The sequence below is a fragment of the Paroedura picta genome, chromosome 13 (assembly GCF_049243985.1).
Source record: "Paroedura picta isolate Pp20150507F chromosome 13, Ppicta_v3.0, whole genome shotgun sequence".
Lineage (NCBI taxonomy): Eukaryota > Metazoa > Chordata > Lepidosauria > Squamata > Gekkonidae > Paroedura > Paroedura picta.
This window is the reverse complement of record NC_135381.1, coordinates 6,888,159-6,909,223: the sequence shown is the minus strand read 5'-3', so window position 1 is coordinate 6,909,223 and position 21,065 is coordinate 6,888,159. Positions and strand designations below refer to the sequence as shown.

Sequence of the window (21,065 nt, the reverse complement as noted above, 5' to 3'; positions counted from 1 at the left end):
CAACACGTTTGAACTAATCTCATTTTGTTTTACCAGCGGCTGTGGTTTAGATGTGCCCCACGGCAGAAAAGTAGCAGCCTGAAAACCTGAATTTAGCAACCAAGGATTCACTAGCCCTTGTAAACTCTGTGAGCAAGTGGGCATGCTGATGAATGCAAGCTCTTTTGAAAATGCTAGTGGTTTCAAGGTGACTGCCACATCCTTCTACGAGGGAAAGTGGCGTGGTATAGCACAGCCTTTCCAAACTTCTGACTATGGAGGAGCCCCTGAAATAATTTTTCAGGTTTCGGGGAGTCCCGGAAGTGATGTCAGCTGGCCACACCCCCAGAAGTGACATCACCATCCATGTTAACAGACAGGCTCAAGGAGGTCAGAGGGGGGAGGGGAGATAGGCCACAGTTTAAGGTGTGGGGAGGTAGTTGTGCAGGCTCTGCTCCCCTACTTGGGAGGGGGAGCAAGGGAAGTGGCTGAGTTCATAAAGGAAGGGGGGATCCCACAGAGCTCCTGCAGACCTGTAGGGGTCCACAGACTTGCAACCGCCTTCCCTTCCTCTTCCCACAACGGACAACCTGTGATGGTTATGTGGGGTGCGAGAGCTCTGAGAGAACTGCTCTATGAGAGAAGCACTAACAGAACTGTGACTGGCCCAAGGTCACCCAACTGGCTGCACGTGGAGGGGGAGTGGGGGAATCAAACCCGGGTCTCCAGACTAGAAGCCGCTGCTCTTAATCATGACACCACACTGGTTCATGGGATAAAAATCAGTCCCCCAGTTATGGGGCCGAAGATCAGGGGTGCAGCATCCTACTTAATGGGCATGAATAACGCCAGAGCAATTTACAGGTAGAAAAATGCACAGGGAAAGATACAGATCTGCAAACCATGCAAGAGGCAAAAAGGTGTCATTTTTTAAAAAATTGTTTAAAGCAACCCAAGCCGTAATGCCTGACATTTGGCATGTTACTCCTAGTTAGCAGTTGCCCAGCGTAATGTAAAGAGTTCTGCTCTTTCCTTTAGCTTTCTCCTCCAAGGTCGAGCAGCCACAGGGGCTTCATAGCACTGAAACCCAGTTGGGAGTCCTTGCAAGCGAAGCACAAACTCTTCAGGACCAGGACTGTTGCATAAACATAAATCTAAATGAGGACTAGGAGGTCAGTACGTACATCTCCCCGGGGAAGAGCAGCGGGACTAATTTAAAATCAATTATAGACGACCTTGGCCTTCCCTCCTCACCTCTTCTGCCATCCTTATTTCCTTTGCAAGTTCTTCTGAGGTCTCCTTAATTTGTGCAGTTTACATGATTATCTGGTCCTTGATTTAAATGCAGCCGTATAGTTATCCTGTGATTTGTTGGTCTTAAAGGTGCTCCTGAACTCAAACGTTGTTCTCCGGAGATTTAAGAAACTGTTCCAAGGATGATTCCGTCTGAAACTCATCCAGGCGTCACAATTGGGATAGCTTGAACCTTCCTACACACCAGATGGACTGGAAGATTTAGAAGCTGTTATTGGGATGGCCCTGGCCAGCTGATCTCACTAACGCTGGGAGGCTTAGCAGGGCCAGCCTTGGCCAGTATTTGGGTGAAAGACCACCAAGGGTGGGAGACCATCTCTGCTCATCTCTTGCCTTGGGAACCCCTTTGATGGGGTTGGTACAAATTGGTTGCAGAAAACAGATTGCAGAATAGCCACCTCTGAAGGGTAGCAGAAAGGGGAAAGAAGAAGGAGGAGGGTTGGTTCTTATATGCCACTTTTCTCTACCCGAAGGAGTCTCAAAGCAGCTTCCAATCACCATCCCTTTCCTCTCCCCACAACAGACACCCTGTGAGGTAGGTGAGGCTGAGAGCGCCTTGATATTACTCAAGAAGAAGAAAAGTTGGTTGTTACATGCTGCTTTTCTCTACCCGAAGGGGTCTCAAAGTGGCTTACATTTGCCTTCCCTTTCCTGTCCCCACAACAGACACCCTGTGAGGTGGGTGAGGCTGAGAGAGCCCTGATATCACTGCTCAGTCAGAACAGCTCTATCAGTGCTGTGGGGAGCCCAAGGTCACCCAGCTGGCTGCATGTGGAAGAGCGGAGAATCAAACCCGGCTTGCCAGATTAGAAGCTGGCGCTCCTAACCCATACACCAAACTGCTTAGGGCCATGCTCTAATCATATTTATAGAACAGCCATGCTCTTTTCGGTCTTAAAGAACAAAAACACTAATCAAATGCTAAAGGCTCTGGCGGGCATTCTTTCTACCAGTGCACATAAGACACCAGCCCCTGTTTTGGGAGCAGTGGGGATTAAAAAAAAACAAGAACATCTGGTTCAGTGGAAACGTGTTCAGTGTTCCAAGTACTTCCAAGATGCATGTGCACACATGTTACCTTTCAAGCCCCAGCCTCAAGACAAGTAGTTCCCTCTGACATATCAATTGCCCCATTACTCAAGTGTTCTAGCAGAATAGTGCGGGCAAGTTCCCATTACTAAAAGGGCACATATCCAGGCAGGAAAATAGAGAGAGAGAACAATGTTTCATCCTTTTGCTTGTCAAGCAAGATGGAAAAGGAAGTTGCCCCATTTCCCATAATTCCCCACATTACTTTTTACTAGTCAGTGCTCGGGGAGGGCCAGGCAAATAATAGGCGATGTGGAAATTTCAAAGAATTTAAATCTCGACATATTTAATACTAATCCTAAAGCTGGATTCCCAATTTTTTTTTTTAATGGCTTTAGCGCATTTTACGGAGCACAGCTGAAGGGCACAGCTAACAGACCGAAAACAATGGTCCATTAAGTTGGCACCACCAAAGGGACAGAAATGCTTTCAGAGCTCATTTTAATTACTTTGCTGGTATTAATCCTTATTAAGCATTAATTAGGAATCATTCTCTCCCCCACACACACTTTTTTTGTGTGCACACAGCAGAACATGAAACATTTCACACCAAGAGGCATTTATTTTATAGGATCTTCAGAGTTGGGGGAGATTCAAGGCAAGAATTTCTAGCCTCAAAACACTCAATCAGAGCAAGCTCTGAGCCTTTTCATAAGAGGAGGTGGCTCCCCATTGGGAAAACCCAATGGACAACCCCTCCAATGCGTTAACACATTGTACAGCTTGCATTATAAAAAAAATCAGAGTCCAGTAGCACCTTTAAAACCAACAAAGATTTATTCAAGGCATGAGCTTTCAAGTGCTTGCCTCGAAAGTTCACACCTTGAATAAATCTTTGTGGCTCTCCAGAGGTCCTTAGACTACAATTCCCCTGAACCCGTGCCAGCACTGGCAAGGGCTCATGGGAATTGTAGTTTATGGGCCTCTGGAGAGCCACAGTTTGGCCACCCCTGTGGAATAGGCGGTGCAGGTTGTCTTTCAACCACACGTCATTGTTTGGGCTTTTTTAAAAATCCTGTTCCTGATGTGGTGGTAGCTTTGTGGTACAGCACCTGTTTTGCATGCAGGATATACTGGGTTTATTCCCTGGCATCTCCAGATAAATGATTTCAGATAGCAGGTGTTGAGAAAGAACTTTCTCCTCCTAAGATCTTGGAGAGCTGCTCCCAGCCAGAGAGGAGAACACACAGCTAGACGGACACAGCCAATTACAGGAGTTGAGAAGAAATCTTTCTATCCAAGACAATGGAAAGACACTGTTAATACAAGTAAACTCTGGATCGCTGAAACCTTGGTGGGATAGTGGTTAAGAGCGGTGGTTTCTAATCTGACAAGCTGGGTTTGATTCCCCGCTCATCCACATGCAGCCAGCTGGGTGACCTTGGGCTCATCACAGCCCTAATAGTGCTGTTCTCACAGAGCCGTTCTCTTAAAGCTCTCTCAGCCCCCACCTCCACAGGGTGTCTTTTGTGGGGAGAGGAAGGGAAGGCGATTGCAAGCTGCTCTCCTTCGGGTAGAGGAAAGAGTGGTATAAAAACCCAAACTTCTTATTTCCTGAACCCACCATGAAATTTTAGGAGAGAGGGGGGGGGCAGGGCCAAGTAGGTCTTTTGCCCTGCGAGGTTTCTGTTTATTCTTTGGAGATGTTATTGGCTGAGCTGATTGTTTTTAAATGATGCTTTAGAAGGAGCTGCCAACAAAAAATAGGGAGCTTCACTGAAGGTAAGCTGTGGCAGCCATTTTGTGACTCCCATGGCAGCCATTTTGTGGCTGGGCCAGAATTCCAAAGTTGCCCACAGGCTCCCAAAGGGGGGGGACCAAACAGCTTCATCTAAACCGGTGCCTACTTTAACCACACCAAACACTGGAAAGCTATTAACTCACCACTAGCCCATCCTTTCCTAAGAGGTACCTCTGGAGCAAACAGAGAGACTGGAGGGACATGGGGAGCTGGTGTAGCTCAGTGGCAGAGCATCTGCTTTACATGCAGAAGGTCCCAGGTTCAATCCTCGGCATCTCCAGTTACAAGGACCAGGCAGTAGATCAGGGGTAGTCAAACTGCGGCCCTCCAGATGTCCATGGACTACAATTCCCAGGAGCCCCCTGCCAGCATTCGCTGGCAGGGGTCTCCTGGGAATTGTAGTCCATGGACATCTGGAGGGCCGCAGTTTGACTACCCCTGCAGGAGATGATGTGAACGACCGCTGCCTGAGACCTTGGAGAGCAGCTGCCGTCTGAGTAGGCAACACTGGCCTTGATTGATCACATGTCTGATTCAGTAGAAGGCAGCTTCCTATGCTCATATATTCTAAGGCAGGGGTTGGCAAACTGCTGGCAGGGGCTCCTGGGAATTGTAGTCCGTGGACATCTGGAGGGCCACAGTTTGCCCACCCCTGTTCTAAGGTACCGCAGCTGGGTGTGACGCCAGCACATAAGGGCCGGTTCTCATCACAGAGGAGCATACATCTTTCAAAGCACAGGCAGGGGCGTTCTGCCGTGAGCTGTATTCAAGAAGCGCCACGGAACAATATGCTAAACGACTTCCACGGTCGTCTGATCTCCGTGCCAACCTCATTTGCAAAGGCCTCTCGTTTTTTTCCATCCCCTCAGCCTCCTTCCCGCACCCTTCCCACATGTGAACAAGCCTCGCAAGTCAAACAGCAAGTTTATTTGCGTCTGAAGCCACCTGCCTGTGTTAAGTAGATGCAAATCTGGTAATAAGCACCACAAGCAATCTTGACTGAAGGCAGGAAGGGGGGTGGGTGAGAGAGAAGCCGGGCGGGGGGGGGGGGCTGGGGAGGGGGCGGGGGAAGAAAATGCACAGCAACATCCTAGTTAAATATTTCAACGCTTTCATCAAACATCTGTCCTCTGCCTTGTACTTGATAAACCCTGCAAGGTAACGTCTCGCAGAGATTAACAGACATCTGCTCAATTACAGGCGAGGAACGGGATGGCGAGCCAACCAAACAGGGAGCACGGCGGCTTTAAAGGGCTCCTGCAGATCCCACCCAGCAGTTGCAAAGCTGGCCCAGTGGCTCATCTGAGCTCACCTGAGCTGGCGCAATGCTCCTTTGCTCTCCTCCTCTCCATTGCGAGGTAATGGAACCATTCTTCTCTTTTTGTGTGTGTGCTCTGAGAGCGACTGCTCTGTGAGAACAGCTCTAACAGGACTGTGACTAACCCTAGGTCACCCAGCTGGCTGCATGTGGAGGAGGGGCGGGGAATCAAACTCGGCTAACCAGATCAAGGGCCGCCACTCTTAACCACTACACCGAGCTGGCTCTGAAGCTGAGCGAGGTCCGTCCTAGTCTGGAAAGGAGACAAGGCGTCCGTGTTTGACACAGAGCCAAGCAAAAGCAAACCGTTTCTGTTTGTTTCCTGCCTTGGAAACCCAGTTAGTGGTAACTTGACAGCAACAACAACAAAAAAGGAGCCTTCAAGAAGAAAGCCCCCTGCCCATATTAGCAACTCCGGTCCAATATCTTTGAAGCTCTTGTGACATTTCATACATCATAATCTCCAGCGTCTCCAGTTTTGCACCATCAAAAATTGGACGTTCGCTTCCCACCCCGCATATTATTCTTACAACCGCAATTTCATCTTTCTCTAAGGGAAAAATTGTGCCTGCGATACGGAACTGACGGCATGAGCATGGGAAAGTATTGTATTAAAGCCGTCTTTAGAGAATTAAAAGAGAGAAATCCTTCACAGGTGTTACATGCAAGAAAGCCGTAAGCCCAGGTCTGTAACTCCACACCAGGGCTAAAAATAGCAGCAGAAATGGGGAGGAGACACAGCACAATCTCTACATTGTGGTGTGTCCTGTCCTGTCAAGCAAGTCAATCTGGTTTCCTCAAGAACCAGAGGGACAGTGAAGGGTCACTGCTGGTCACTCACTCATTTCCCAGTTCCAAACACACAGCAGCTTGTCCGAAGTTCACAATCCCCGTGTTATGATTCTCTGCTTTTAACAAATTGAGACAAATCATCAATACAAAATACAATGCAGAACTTAAAACGGAGGCCTAGCTTAGGATGGCAAGCAATTCAGGATGGTTTTAAGGTTATGTATTTAAGGCATGCAGATAAAAGCAAACCCTAGTTTGTGTAGTTTTGCTTGATTAGAAACCACCAAAATGAGGCAAACCATGTGCAAGCTTTCGGATTTTCTTAACCAGGTGGGATGGTACAAAATGAAAGAGGCAGAGGAAGAAAATTAGATTTTTCAGATCTTTTTCTCACCAGCATTTCTATGCTCCCATGAGGTCAACTCAAGATTTTTAGCCTTGTACTGCATAGATCTCTGTCAGAACCTAGAAGCTAAGCGGGGTCCATTCCACATATTATCTGGATGGGAGACACCAAGGAATACCAGGGTCACGGTGCAGAGCCAGGCAATGGCCAACCACCATGGAATGTCTCTTGCCTCAAAACCCCCATAAAGGGTGTCCAGAAGTCAGCTATGATTCAATGGTGGAAGCAGGAAGAAGAAAATCTATCGCAGTTCCGCAGGGCCTGCAAAACGGAGCTCTTCCACCAGGCAATTGGCTGAGGTTGACTGAAAAACCATCTTCTACTGGGACCCCCAGAAACTCCCCTCCCTGTGAACAGAACCCAACTCAAGTAACCTATGGGACTGTATGAAAAAGTTGTGCGAACTGTTGTGAGATCACTGTCACTATTGTTGTATTCACTTGACGTTGCTGTGTTGTGTCGTACTTATTCCCATGTTCTAGGTAAACCGCCCTGAGCTGCAAGGGAGGGTGGTATATAAATGGATGGATGGATGGACAATTTAAAATGCCCAAGACAGCTTCTAGTTTACTTAACTCAGACAAAAGGTTGAGTCACGCCTGCAGGCAAACTCTGTGCCAGTTTCAAGAAAGAGGTTTCCGAAATTCCTTAGCATAACCGATGATCAACTTCCTTTTTACAATAAAAGGAACTCTCCCGTAAATGAAATGCTTCCCATCTTACTTTTTCTGGCACATTTCTATGCATATATGAACAGCAAGGGTCATGTGTATTCCTTTAAAAGGCAATTCCGATTTGCCAGGAAAATCAGAACTGCCAGATGCAAATTTCTCACGTTGGCTCCTGAAAGTCTGCAGAAAGCACACTGGCTGTCTGAGAAACACACACTTCTCTTCAATGCTTAATACATGCACAGCCTCCCTGCAGCTGAGGAGCCTGCATCTGGAATCCTGTGTGCAATTCTAGAGGCTTCACTTCAAAAAGGATGTGGACAAAATGGAGAGGGGGCAGAGGAGAGCGGTGAGGATGATCCGGGGTCTGGGGACTTGGGGATGTTCAGCCTGGAGAAGGGGAGGTCAAGATTGCTCCCCTGAAGTATCTGAAAGGCTGCCACTCGCAGGAGGGCAGGGAAAGGTTCCTGCTGGCAGCAGAGGAGAGGGCCTGCAGTAATGGGTTTAAACTCTGTGTAGAATGATGCCAGCTAGGCATCAGGGGAAAAAATGTTCCCAGTCAGAGTAGTTCAGACGTGGAATGGACTGCCTCAGGAGGCGGTGAGCTCCCCCTCCCTGGCCGTCTTCAAGCAGCGGCTAGACAGATCCTTCTCCTGGATGCTTTTAGGCTGATCTTGCATTGAGCAGGGGTTGGACTAGATGGCCTGGATGGCCCCATCCCACTCTAGGATTCTAGGAGTTCTTCTTCTACTGCTGCTGACCACATATTTGCTTCTTATGCTCTTCTGACAAAGGGAATGTTGACTCTCAAAAGTTTATGCCCTTCTTTATCTTTCAGGGGTAGTCAAACCTGTGGTCCTCCAGATGTTCATGGACTACAATTCCCATGAGCCCCTGCCAGCAAATGCTGGCAGGGGCTCATGGGAATTGTAGTCCATGAACATCTGGAGGACCACAGGTTGACTACGCCTATGCTACTGGACTCGAGCTGACCAACATGACTGCTCACCTGAAATGACGTTACTCCGAAAGTTCCCTTGTCCCTCTTCCTTGGGAGATCACGGTGCTGAAGTCGGGAAGGCCAGAATGCTCTTCCCCTCTGACAAAAGTGCCTCATGTGAGCTGAGAACAGAGTCTGGATTCAGCCCCAGGTCTCTCTGGCTGAAACCCAACCCTCCCTCCCCTCCCCTGGCCTTAGAACAACTCGAATGTTATCTCCACCGAGCCAGATCTGCGGGTTGGCTCTGAGACACATCCCCCCCCCCCCCCCGCCCCAGGCCTCTCGCCTTGCAGTCTGAGAACTAACATGACATCTTTGACATTCTTTTGGTTAACCGCATCTCGCCCAAACCACAGGTTGCAAACCTGCTTCTAACTATATTTGCAAGCTGTGGCTTCGCAGACGATGCCTGAGCGAAGCCAGTTGGAAAACAAAAATATGCGCACGCCTGATCTCTCCATTTATATGTGCAAGAAATGGTTTCTGTGCATAATGCAACATTTCGGCTGGCTTTCCCTCAACGTTTCCCTCCCCCTGCCCTCTATTTTAACGGCTGCCTCTGCATTTTTACAAAAATATTTTCACTGGTTTTAGGATCCGGTTTTATACTGCTTTGTTTTTAATTCCAGAGAGCTGCCGTGTTGGTTTGCGGTGAAAAAGTTCAGATTCCAGCTCCCGAGCACGTTGAGAGACCAACGAGATTTTTGGGGTAGACGCTTTTGAGAGTTTGACGAAGTGAGCTTTGACTCTAGAAAGAGGGTTACCAGATTTGGAGGGGGGGGGGGGGAAGGGGAAAGAATCTGCCAGAATAACGGGTGATCTCCAGATTATGAACATCACTTATTGAGAGCCAGATTGGTGTAGTGCAGGGGTAGTCAAACTGCGGCCCTCCAGATGCCCATGGACTACAATTCCCAGGAGCCCTTGCCAGCATTCGCTGGCGAATGCTGGCAAGGGCTCCTGGGAATTGTAGTCCATGGACATCTGGAGGGCCGCAGTTTGACTACCCCTGGTGTAGTGGTTAAAAAGCGGCAGCCTCTAATCTGGAGAACGGGGTACGATTGCCCGATCCTTCACATGCAGCCAGTCGTAGTTCTCTCAGTGCTCTCTCAGGGTATCTGCTGTGGGGAGAGGAAGGGAAGGCGATTATAAGCCTCTTTGAGATGCATGGGGCCTGCTGGGTGAACTTGGGCCCGTCTCACTCACTCAGCCTCGTCTACCCCAAAGGGTTCCTGTTGTGGGGAGAGAAAGGGTAGATAGGAACCGAAAAGTTGAGCTGCAAAAAAAAAAAAAAACTTTTTAGAATAAAATCCAATTTTTAAAATTATAATTATGTCCCTATAATAAAAGTTAAAAACATTGAGAGGAAAGGAAGGCAATTGGAAAGCACTTTAAGGTACATGAGGCCTGCTGGTTGACCTTGGGCCACCCACAGTTCTCTCTGAGTTCTCTCAGCCTCACCCACCTCACAGGGTGCCTGTTTTGGGGACAGGAAGGGAAGGTGATCGTAAGCTGCTTTGAGACTCCTTCAGGTAGTGAAAAGAGGGGTATATAAAAAACCCTCTTCTCTCTTCTTCTACTATAATAAAAAAGCAGCTTAAGCAGTAAGCCTATGATGAACTCCAAACAAAGAAGAAATCGGTCAGCTTCAGAAATTTCCCTAACAGTTGTAGGAAGTGAATGACCATCAACTCCGCTGTGACCTCTTGAGGGTTTCTGGACATAGTTATTATTGTTTATAAGGTGGATCTCTAGACAGGCGGAAATTCCAGCCCACACTGAGGTGGAGCGGGTGGGGAGTTCATATTCTCAAGTGTGTACAAAGAAGCTCCATTAGAAAGGGACCCAAAAGGAGACTCGCTGCCACTCAGCCAGCGGCATTTCAGAGCAAAGCCTGTGACATTCACACTGCCGCTCCCCTCCTGGGCTCAGGGAGATGTTCAAAGGCAAGAAAAAGATGGTGCCTGTGAGTCATCAGCGCCACGAGGAGCTTATTATGAAGTGGGAGCTAATTAGGGATTCCACTGAGGCTGGGAGCAAAGAAAGGGTATAGTTACCTTAATAGCACCTCTCTGCCAAGGGACACAAAAGAATATCCTCATTTTTCTAGCACGCCTTGCAGGGCGAGGGAAGAATAGGGAGCAATAAGGATCGGAAAAATCGCTGTTACGAATAAGGAAGCTCTGCCCAGCTGGAAATGTAGGATGGCAGAAGAGAAAAATGTTGGGCGATTTCACTGCGCGCCACCCTTAATCTCCCAGCCGAGGTGCCAACCAAACAGCCCTGTGAAGTGCCTTCTCTGCCGTTTCTTCAAAAAAAAAATTAAATTATTTATTTTTCATTTCTTACATTTATTAACCGCTAGTCTTGGGCCAGCCGACTTGCGACGGTTTAGAAGTAAAATACAGTACGATGAAGAGCCTCTTGTGACGCAGAGTGGTAATGCAGCAGACATGCAGTCTGAAAGCTCTGCCCATGAGGCTGGGAGTTCGATCCCAGCAGCCGGCTCAAAGTTGACTCAGCCTTCCATCCTTCCGAGGTCGGTAAAATGAGTACCCAGCTTGCTGGGGGGTAAACGGTAATGACTGGGGAAGGCACTGGCAAACCACCCCGTATTGAGTCTGCCAAGAAAACACTAGAGGGCGTCACCCCAAGGGTCAGACATGACTCGGTGCTTGCACAGGGGATACCTTTACCTTTACCTTTACAGTACGATGAAATGGACTAAAGCAACAGTCCAAAACAAACATCTAAGGGCAACCCACCCTCCAAAATTTCTGGCTCCAGGGCCCATCCCGACCTAATGCCTGAAGATAGGTGCTTGGAGGAGAGGGCCAGTAAGATCTTCTTGGCCCTAATTCAACCAAAAGCCTAGCAGAAGAGCTGTATCTTACAGGCCCTGCGGAACTGAGTTAGTTCTGTCAGGGCCCACAGCTCTTCCGGGAGCTCATTCCACTAGGTAGGAGCCAGGACTGAAAAGGCCTTGGCCGAGGTCAAGCATACCTCACGCAGGCCAGGGATAATGACAAATTGGCCCAGGCATGTGAACAATTGGTTGCCCAGCTCCCAGTGGCAAAGGAGAATCAGCTCCGGATGACCACAAAGTCAAATTTTCATATACTGGAAAAGAATAGGCTCCCTTCACCTGTCAAGTTGATCCTGCAATAATCCTTCCTTGTTTTATTCTCACAACTCACCTGAGAAGACAGTTGGACTAAGAGAGAGTGATTATTCCAAGACCACCCGGTAGACTTCTTGACACAGTAGAGATTTGAACCCATGTCCCCCTAAATCAGTACAGGACACTGAGTGCTCTATGCATGTAAAGGATGAGGAAGGAGGCCATTTACACGCTTTGCCACAGGATTCGTATGCTGCTGCTGACTGTATTTGCAGTGGAAAACAACCCCCCTTCCTCTTGCTCCTGGGATACCTCCCTATGTTTGTTTAGAGAATTCCAGCCTGGACAGGCGACATTTGCCCTTCGGAGACAAGCTCAGTTAGGGGGGGGAGGGGGGGAGAGAGAGACTCTCACTGACCTCTCCTTGAATGTCTTACCCGAGGCCTAAGTGCTTAATGGGCCATTAGCAAAAAAGTCACCTTGGGATCTTATTGGTTCCCACTCTGTGCTGTTTCACAAATATTAAGTTACAAGGAAGCAACAGTGAGAGATTTAGCAAGGGCAAAAGATGTAGGGCCTGGTTGTCCAGTGAGTAGCTCTATAGCCCCATTGTCTGTCTCTCTCTTTCTCAGCTTTTTCTTAAAGGATATGAGCACCAAGCTTGTATGTATGTGTGGGTCAGGCTTACTCATCCAGGGTTTTATGAGACCCTGGGGTTTCTTGGTTGCCCTGGAAAGGTTTCCCGAATGGGTGGGAGCATATTAAATCTATTTTTTTAAATTTACACAACAGCCTTGCGGGATAGATCTACACAATAGCCTTGTGGGGTAGATCTGACAGCATTTGTCTGTCTGGAGCAGTGGAGATCGGTATGGTGGGACAAGAGGCAGAACTGAACTGAGAAACCCCGGGGAAAAAGCCAATTTTTATACAATCATGAACTATGAATCTTGACGTCATTGGTAAGTTTGAGTTTAATTTCTGTGAAAGAACACTTGCATCACTTTCTGGTTGGGGGTCACCACAACATGAGGAAATGCATTAAAGGGTCACAGCGTTAGGACTAAAGGGAGTTGTGGTCCAAAGGCAGGAGGCATTCAGGGGTGAATTGCCATGGCCTATCACCATGCGGCAACCTTGGACGTCCATATCGGTCTCCCATCCAAACACTAACCAGGCCCGACCCTGCTTAGCTTCCAAGGTCTGATGAGATCAGGCTGGCCGTGGTTATACACCAACCAGATGGCCAGCTTTTATAACCACAGTTCCAGCTGCTTGATCACAGCAAAGAATCTCCTTGGAAAACAAGTAGCTCGAAGGAATGGCTCTTCCACGCTGGTAATACCTCCAAATCACCTGCCAATTGGCCTGCGGTCCCTGCAGAGGATTCGACGCTCTAAAGACGCTCTAAAGAACGGTTCTGTCAAGAGTGGAGTGAACAGGAACGCCAGCAGGCTACACTTCAAGCTCTCCACCCAGGCTCCAATGACCTCCAAGTACGGCGGTGTTTGTTTTCTTGACTCGCGCTCTGTTTCTGTTGGACGAGGAGGCACAAGGGCTCTCTCTCGGTCTCTGGTTGCAGCGCTAAATACTTGAACATGCTCCGTTCTCACACATCAATCCTGGTTGTTAAGCCCCTCGACAAACTAAAAAGTTCTGTGGTTTGCCGCAAGAGCTCTTGATGGGCACTTGTGGGCAGACACGACATCATGTGCGGGTGCTCAAAACGAGGGGGGGGGTTGGGGGAGTTGGAAAGGGAGGAAGGCAGAAGATACGTTGCTCGGCTCCAAACCGATACACGCAGCACCCAAATGCTACCTGCAAGGGATACTGAAGGGGAGGCATTGAATGACGGCTGCTTGACCGAGGGACAATTCATCATTAACCTAGTGGCATTCCCTCCAGCTTTGCTGTGGAGACATTATATACATTCCGGCCTTAGCAAAATGGAGAGACAACCTCTCCCTTCTTCTGTTTGAAACAGAGGCAACATCTAGGATTCTAGGGATGCTTGAGGCTGATCCTGCATTGAGCAGGGGGTTGGACAAGATGGCTTGTTTGGCCCCTTCCAACTCTATGATTCTATGGACGATCCAGGCTATGCCTGCATTGAGCAGGGGGTTGGACTAGATAGCCTGTGTGGCCCCTTCCAACTCTATGACTCTAGGATTCTAGGGATGCTTGAGGCTGATCCTGCATTGAGCAGGGGGTTGGACTAGATGGCCTGTGTGGCCCTTCCAACTCTATGATTCTAGGATTCTAGGGATGCTTGAGGCTGATCCTGCATTGAGCAGGGGGTTGGACTAGATGGCCTGTGTGGTCCCTTCCAACTCTATGATTCTAGGATTCTATGGATGCTTGAGGCTGATCCTGCATTGAGCAGGGGGTTGGACTAGATGGCCTGTGTGGCCCCTTCCAACTCTATGATTCTAGGATTCTATGGATGCTTGAGGCTGATCCTGCATTGAGCAGGGGGTTGGACTAGATGGCCTGTGTGGCCCCTTCCAACTCTATGATTCTAGGATTCTAGGGATGCTTGAGGCTGATCCTGCATTGAGCAGGGGGTTGGACAAGATGGCTTGTTTGGCCCCTTCCAACTCTATGATTCTATGGACGATCCAGGCTATGCCTGCATTGAGCAGGGGGTTGGACTAGATAGCCTGTGTGGCCCCTTCCAACTCTATGACTCTAGGATTCTAGGGATGCTTGAGGCTGATCCTGCATTGAGCAGGGGGTTGGACTAGATGGCCTGTGTGGCCCTTCCAACTCTATGATTCTAGGATTCTAGGGATGCTTGAGGCTGATCCTGCATTGAGCAGGGGGTTGGACTAGATGGCCTGTGTGGTCCCTTCCAACTCTATGATTCTAGGATTCTATGGATGCTTGAGGCTGATCCTGCATTGAGCAGGGGGTTGGACTAGATGGCCTGTGTGGCCCTTCCAACTCTATGATTCTAGGATTCTAGGGATGCTTGAGGCTGATCCTGCATTGAGCAGGGGGTTGGACTAGATGGCCTGTGTGGCCCCTTCGAACTCTATGATTCTAGGATTCTATGGATGCTTGAGGCTGATCCTGCATTGAGCAGGGGGTTGGACTAGATGGCCTGTGTGGCCCCTTCCAACTCTATGATTCTAGGATTCTATGGATGCTTGAGGCTGATCCTGCATTGAGCAGGGGGTTGGACTAGATGGCCTGTGTGGCCCCTTCCAACTCTATGATTCTAGGATTCTATGGATGCTTGAGGCTGATCCTGCATTGAGCAGGGGGTTGGACTAGATGGCCTGTGTGGCCCCTTCCAAATCTGTGATCGTAGGATTCTTTGTTGTCACGAGTGCCAGGCTTCCTCCTATTCCACGGGTCCAACAAACCCAGAAAACTGGTCCTGGCAAAACAATGTCGCCTCGGAATGGAATGGCTGGGGCTAACGAATAAGGCCGCGGAACATTTTTTTTTTTACAAGGAGCGCACAGAAACGCTTGGCACAATAGGAAAAAAAAAACCCCTCAGAATGGTGTATTGTTACTCGCAGATGCTGCTTCTCCTTCCTTGCCCTTTCATGAAGAATGGGGGGAAGTGGCGGAGTCCAACGGTGGCCAAAAAGAAAGGGGGAGAGAGAATGAAAGGGAAGAGGAAGGAGGTATCGGGATTGTCAATCTGCCAATGCATCCCCGCGCACTGTTAATAGCATCAGTCTCTCGCCACATTCGGCATTGTTTAAAAACACTGTGAGGTAGACGCCGAAGAATTCAGGGAGGTGAAAGCCAAGCCGTTTCTAGTTTAACAGGTTTCTCTCTCTTGGGGGGAAAAGAGGAGGGGGGAGGTAGAGGGGGAGGAAGGGGAGGGGAGGGGGAAAGAAAACCCTCAACCATCAGGGTTTAATAGACTGCAGCGGCATAACTTCCCTGCAGGCACTTCAATTTATAATGGGTGCCTGGATAATTTAAGGATTTGGGCTGGTTACTCTGCCTCCTCGGCCGCGTGGCCCAGCCACTGGAGACGGGGGTACTGACCTAAGGACGCCTTGATTCCCAGAGAGCATCTTGGCAGGCATGTTAGAATCCTAGAATCATAGAGTTGGAAGGGTCCATACAGGCCATCTAGTCCAACCCCCTGTTCAACGCAGGATCAAGCCAAAGCATCCTAACTAAAGCAATGTTCAGGAGGGTGGCCTTTTTCCCTCCCCACGTTTTATCCTACAGCCCACCATGGTTAGAAAGAACGCAGCGGCATTTCTATCTTCTTCATCTAAAGAGTTTTTACGAGTACCCTACATTACGTTAGTGTTTTCAGAGCTGCCAAACAGCAGGACGGCACGTTCATCGGCCAAAAGTGCTTTCGAAACAGGAATCCAAACATCGAAACAAAGCCCATTATCAGCTGGGGGAAAGAGGGGGGGGGGAAATGGGAAACAAGACAGTGTCCAATTGTTTCAAGTGTGTGTGTGGGGGGGGGGAAGTGAAGAAATTCATCACCCAGGGTCACACCAATCTTTTATGTTCCTGGCACAGCACTGCAATGCAGACTGGGATGGCAATAAACCCACATGTCGGAGAGAGAGGGTGTTGATCCAAGGGACCAATAGGAGCCAGCAAATTGATAGCACCAAAACAACGGGCTCGTCTTCCGGGTCTCCAAGAAAAGCACCAAGTCCCAACCATTTTTGAAGCCCTGCACAGCTGACTCGTACACCTCCGACACTGCGTCCATGCTGCCATTTTGAAATTTATGACACCCTCCCCTCGACAGCCACTCCGCTCGTAGAGTGCTTGGAATGTCCCCGCTCGGCCACTTTGTAAGGTTTGATCTTGGCAGGAAAATATTCCACGCAACCGAGTCAGCACAAAATCACACCCTCCAGACAGGTGCTCATCCAGTCTCCTCTGAAACACTTAACAAAGGAGACTCTACCACTTTTCGAGGCAGCTTTTGACAAACCCCCCTCGCCGGCAGAAAAGTCCTAATATTTCTAATATTCCTAATATTTACATGGAACCTCCTGTCCCGTGATTTGTAAGGTTTGCTTGATGGAGGCTGTTCTCATAGGCCAAGCAGCAATTAGCATGCCTGCAGTTTAAATTAAACCAAAAGAACTAACAGAGAGCAGATGTGGACACACAACACTTTGCCCTCTCCCGCCTCCTCCACCTTGAAGCTAGCCTCAAGATCTGAGAAGCTTTTAAGACTCAGCTGTAGCGAGTCTCGGGTCACAGTTTCGGTGGCTCCTTCTGGAGAGTCTTGGGCAATCCGGCCCCCGGCTCTCACAACTGTGCATGTATTCTCTTTGCACATGGACCCCAACTGGGGACAGCATTGTAGGCATCCGATAAAGGATGTTTGTACGCATATTGGGTAAGGCAAATGTTGAGCTGAGTACTGTTTCCTCCCCCGCCACCTCCATCACCCATCAGGAGTGCGGGTGGATGAGGGATGAGCAGGGTGGTGGTTGACCAGGCCCAGAGGTGAGCCCTGCTCACTCAGCCTCCTCCTTCGCCATGCCCACCACCTCCACAGCGGCCTCCACTTCTGCCACCACTGTTCGACACCTCTCTGCCTCTTATGCTGTGCTCGGGGAGGGAGCAGGATGGATCTACATAATATTGTTTACAACTTCCATAACACTCCAGCCCTGAGCGCGACATAAGATGTGTTCCACATCCAATCCCCCTATTTTTATTGGTCTTATTTATTACATTTATACCCCGTCTTCTCCCAGCTAGTCAAAATGGCACCCAGTAGCTACTGATGCTGTAGAAACACGGATATTAAAGAGGTGGTTAAAGAAACATAAGTAAAACACACACAGGAGTGAATTATTGCCTACCCAGCAAATCTTGGCAGGGTTTCATGCAGATCCCATTCTCTTAGCTTTCACGATGTTATATTTGAAATAACATCTTTTTATGTCCGCGCAGTATCTTTTTATACCTGACTTTACAGCGCCTCACTCTTCAGTCTCCATAATTAAGTTTTCCTGGCTGGAATGATGCCTGTCAAAACGGCCAAAGTTGCCAAGGGTGATGTGGGAATCCAAATGGACCGCTCTCCTGCCAGATAGCTTTGGAGGGGGGGGGGGTCAAGTCTGCTTATTTGCCCGGCTATTGGTATCAAGTCCCTCCTCCCTTCATCAGGCTTCACACTAGCTAACAGGACAACTTTGGTTAAACACTATCTGGGCTCCCTTATATAAAACCCCACCACCACCAAAAAAACCCTGAGATGCTCTTAAATGTTTTGCCTACACAGCTGGCATGATTGTTTTTCTCACCTTTTCTACCTCTGAGAAACCCCTGAAACATTCTTCAGGCTTCAAGGAACCCCAGAAGTGGCACGATCGTGCACAATTAACTCCCACCCAATTGGGAAACTCTTCCAGAGCTGTCAAGAAACCCCAGGGTTTCTTGAAACCCTGGTTGAGAAAGCCTGTTTTAAGGTGAGGCTTTAAAATAGACTGCAACGAGTGGGACCATCTTGGTGTCGTGGTTAGGAGTGGACTTCTAATATGGTGATCCGGGTTTGATTCCCCGCTCCTCCACCTGCAGCCAAATGGGTGACCTTGGGCCAATCACAGCCCTGATAGTGCTCTATTCTGACCGAGCAGTTCTGTCAGACCTCTCTCAACCTCATCTACCTCACAGGGTGCCTGTTGTGGGGAGAGGAAGGGAAGGCAATTGTAAGCTGCATTGAGACTCCTCCGGGCAGTGAAAAGCAGGGTATAAAACCCAACTTTCCTCCTGCTGCTGCTGTCCATCAGTGGCTCACTTAGCTTCTCTTTATGATTCTTGGTGACAGCTTTCCATGGACTAAGCCTCTCCCATGTATCTTTAAAGCCTCTTCCCTGCCTCTCTCTGTTCTATTTATTTCCTTATTGGCCATCCATCTTCCTTCTAAGCCCAGAATCTCCACCTCCCTCTGCTTTGCTATGCCTTGCTATTCCTGCCCAAGAGCCATTTAAAATCTCATATTCTCGTCCGCATCTTTCACAGAAGACTTGCGTCCTCGGCCAACTTGGGCTTACGGCCATCCCCCAAGGGACAGGATCGCTTCTCATCCTGTTGTCAGCGGCAACATGGCCTCCAGGCCCCCTCAGCAGCAGGAGGCGTCAGGGGTGACGTCCAGTCCTCAAACCACCATTCCCCCCCCCCCAAACCCCAGCCGATGTTTCCCTGCTTCCTGCTTCCTGCGAGTGAGGCCCTCTTCTTTTTTTAGAGCCCCAAATTCCGCATTAACCCTTTCAAGCGGACAGCTGGCTGAACTACGGGAGTCCCTGCTTGCAGAGAAGAGCTAGGAGTCTTTTAAGGACAAGCCGGCCTCCGGAACTATGTTTAGATTCCCATTTCATATGAACCGTTCTCCCTCCGATCGATGCCGTCCATTTCGGAAAGCTCTCAAGCGTGCTTATCTCAATGTGCTGCCAGGTGCAGGCTGGCCCCGGACCCTGGAACAGAGGCAGCGCCCCGGCTGGGCCATGGCCACGGTGCGGTTCCCTTCTCGGATTTCACACGGGACCCCGGAGGGCCGGGTAACGGGATACGCAGCCTCTCCCTGGAAGGCCGCAGGCTCCTTCTCCGGTCAACGGCAGAGGGGGATTAACTACTGTGCGATAAGGACTCCGAAAAGCCCCTGGATTTGACTCGGCACCTTGAGTGGAGAGATGCCCACTTCTCCAAAGGGTTCTTTAGCACAGGCGCGAGCTGTATTTTAAGAGGCCGCAATTACCTCGCCTACCGCTGACCGACGTCTGTTGCTGTTTTGCTTGCTGTTATTTAAACGCTCCCTAAATAATTAAGGCCCTCGCACGGAAAGCAAAGCACGCTGTGGCTTTCGGAACTGCTGCAACCGTCCTCTGGGGGAAGAAAGGGAAGACGTCATCCTGTTTTTCAGAGGACGGGCTCATTTTTGTTCAGCGCTCCAGTCTCCGGCCGGACGGCGGCTGTCTGGCCACAGGTGTGCCAGGGCTTGCGTGCGGCTTGTGCAGGAGATTTCCCATCACCATGGCACGGCGGGAGAACGCTTATTGTCTTCCATGTTTACAAACAGCCCTTTCAGATCTCTGTCCCCCCGAGGAGGTGTGCATTGTAATAAATTCACAGTTCGAACGAGGATGATTTAAACAGCTCTGGAGTGGCGTGTTTGAAATGCCTTGTTCCAATTTGTCTGCCTCTCCTGCCTGTCAGCTCCCCCCCCCCCCCCGCCGGCAGGAAGCCGGGTGTCCTTTGCATAAACATTCATCAGCAACCGGAAGGAGCTGTACCTTCCCCCCCCCCTTTCCTTGCAAGGCAGGGGGGGTGGCTTGAAGCATTATGAGCAGCGTGACTTAATCACACTGGCTGGAGGTTGGAGAGCTCCCATGGTCCCCTAGAACAGGGGTAAGTCAACCTGTGGTCCTCCAGATGTCCCTGGACTACAATTCCCAGGAGCCCCTGCCAGCAAATGCTGGCAGGGGCTCGTGGGAATTGTAGTCCAGGGACATCTGGAGGACCACAGGTTGACTACCCCTGCCCTGGAATACCTTGCAGCACCAGAGTAAAAACCAGACCTCTCTTTTAAAATACTGCTGTAGCTGGTAGCCCCACCAGCCTTCTCATTTGGGACCTTTTTGCAGACAAGCACCCTGCAGGATTCTCCAGTACCCAGGAGAGGAATAAGAAATATTTGTTGGCTGCCTGTGAAGAAGCGGGGTGATCAAACTTTGCTCTCCAGATCAGAAGCCCCTGCTCTCAACCAGTATCCCACGCTGCCTGGAGAATCTCTCCCCCCATGGAATTGTGGCATCGGGGGCCACACGGACACCCCACCTTTCCAAATCCGTCTTCCCCCCTGTTCTAAGCTCGAGGAGCACAAACAGGCTAAGGCCTCCATAGATGGCCCTTCCTTTGCCCCTTTCATTGCTCTCGACATTTCATCCTACCTGGAGCATCTTCATTCCATGCAAAGGCCCTGAAGGATTTCCCCCCCCCCTCCTTCTGGTTAATTTACAAAGCTACTTTCTGGGCATACTTAGGAAGCTCCCCCTCCCTCTCCGGGTACCCCCTGACTGCCATTTTCGTCATCTGTTCTGGGGCCAGTCGGGATACTCTTGGCTGTAGCGATTTGCTCCTCCAAATCCGTAGCTGAAAAGTGACGGTGGGGCAGGAGGTTTGGAATGCCCCGTTGCTGTTTTCCGGCTTTCCTAGAGAGCTGCATTTAAGGATGCACCTCCAAGCCTGAATTCCAATCGCTCTAAACTTTTGCCTAGTATCCGAGCCCCCTCCCCCCCCCTTGCTGCTAAATCATTTGAGTAAAGGTGCCTACCGCTGCAGAATTTTTTATATCGCTCACTAAACGTTATTACTATGCGGTACCAATAAAATGACTAACTGTGCCGCAGTAAACCGAGCATGGAGCGATAAAAGTAATTATAACTTGGCAAACAGGAATCCTTCTTAACCGGATTGCTAAGGAGGGCTCGTCAGTGGCACAGGCCCAACTAGTCCTTACACCAGCCGCTTGGCGCATGAAGTTATCGACTTACTTCTGCTCACCATTTTTCCGAGCGGCCCATTAGATGCGGCCCTCGTCGGTCTACCACAGTGGTTCTCAACCTTTTGGTTGAATGACCCTTTCACGGGGGTTGCAGCAGGGCAAGCAGCTTGGC

General features: G+C 49.6%; 1 protein-coding gene and 1 non-coding gene across 26 annotated transcripts in view; one reads left to right on the top strand and one right to left on the bottom strand.

Moving 5' to 3' along the window:
* FBRSL1 (fibrosin like 1) overlaps positions 1-21,065 on the bottom strand; it is a 668,249-nt gene that overhangs the window by 583,332 nt on the left and 63,852 nt on the right. Inside the window, exon 1 of one of the 25 annotated variants that reach the window (XM_077309270.1) lies at positions 8,320-8,335. The exons of the other annotated variants lie outside the window; for them this stretch is intronic. The gene's annotated coding sequence lies outside the window, so the exon portion shown is untranslated. Of the gene's footprint in view, positions 1-8,319; positions 8,336-21,065 lie in introns of those variants that run through there. 25 annotated transcript variants of the gene reach the window in all.
* On the top strand, positions 4,329-4,403 carry TRNAV-UAC (transfer RNA valine (anticodon UAC)). The gene has a single exon. It is a non-coding gene; the product is annotated as a tRNA-Val (tRNA).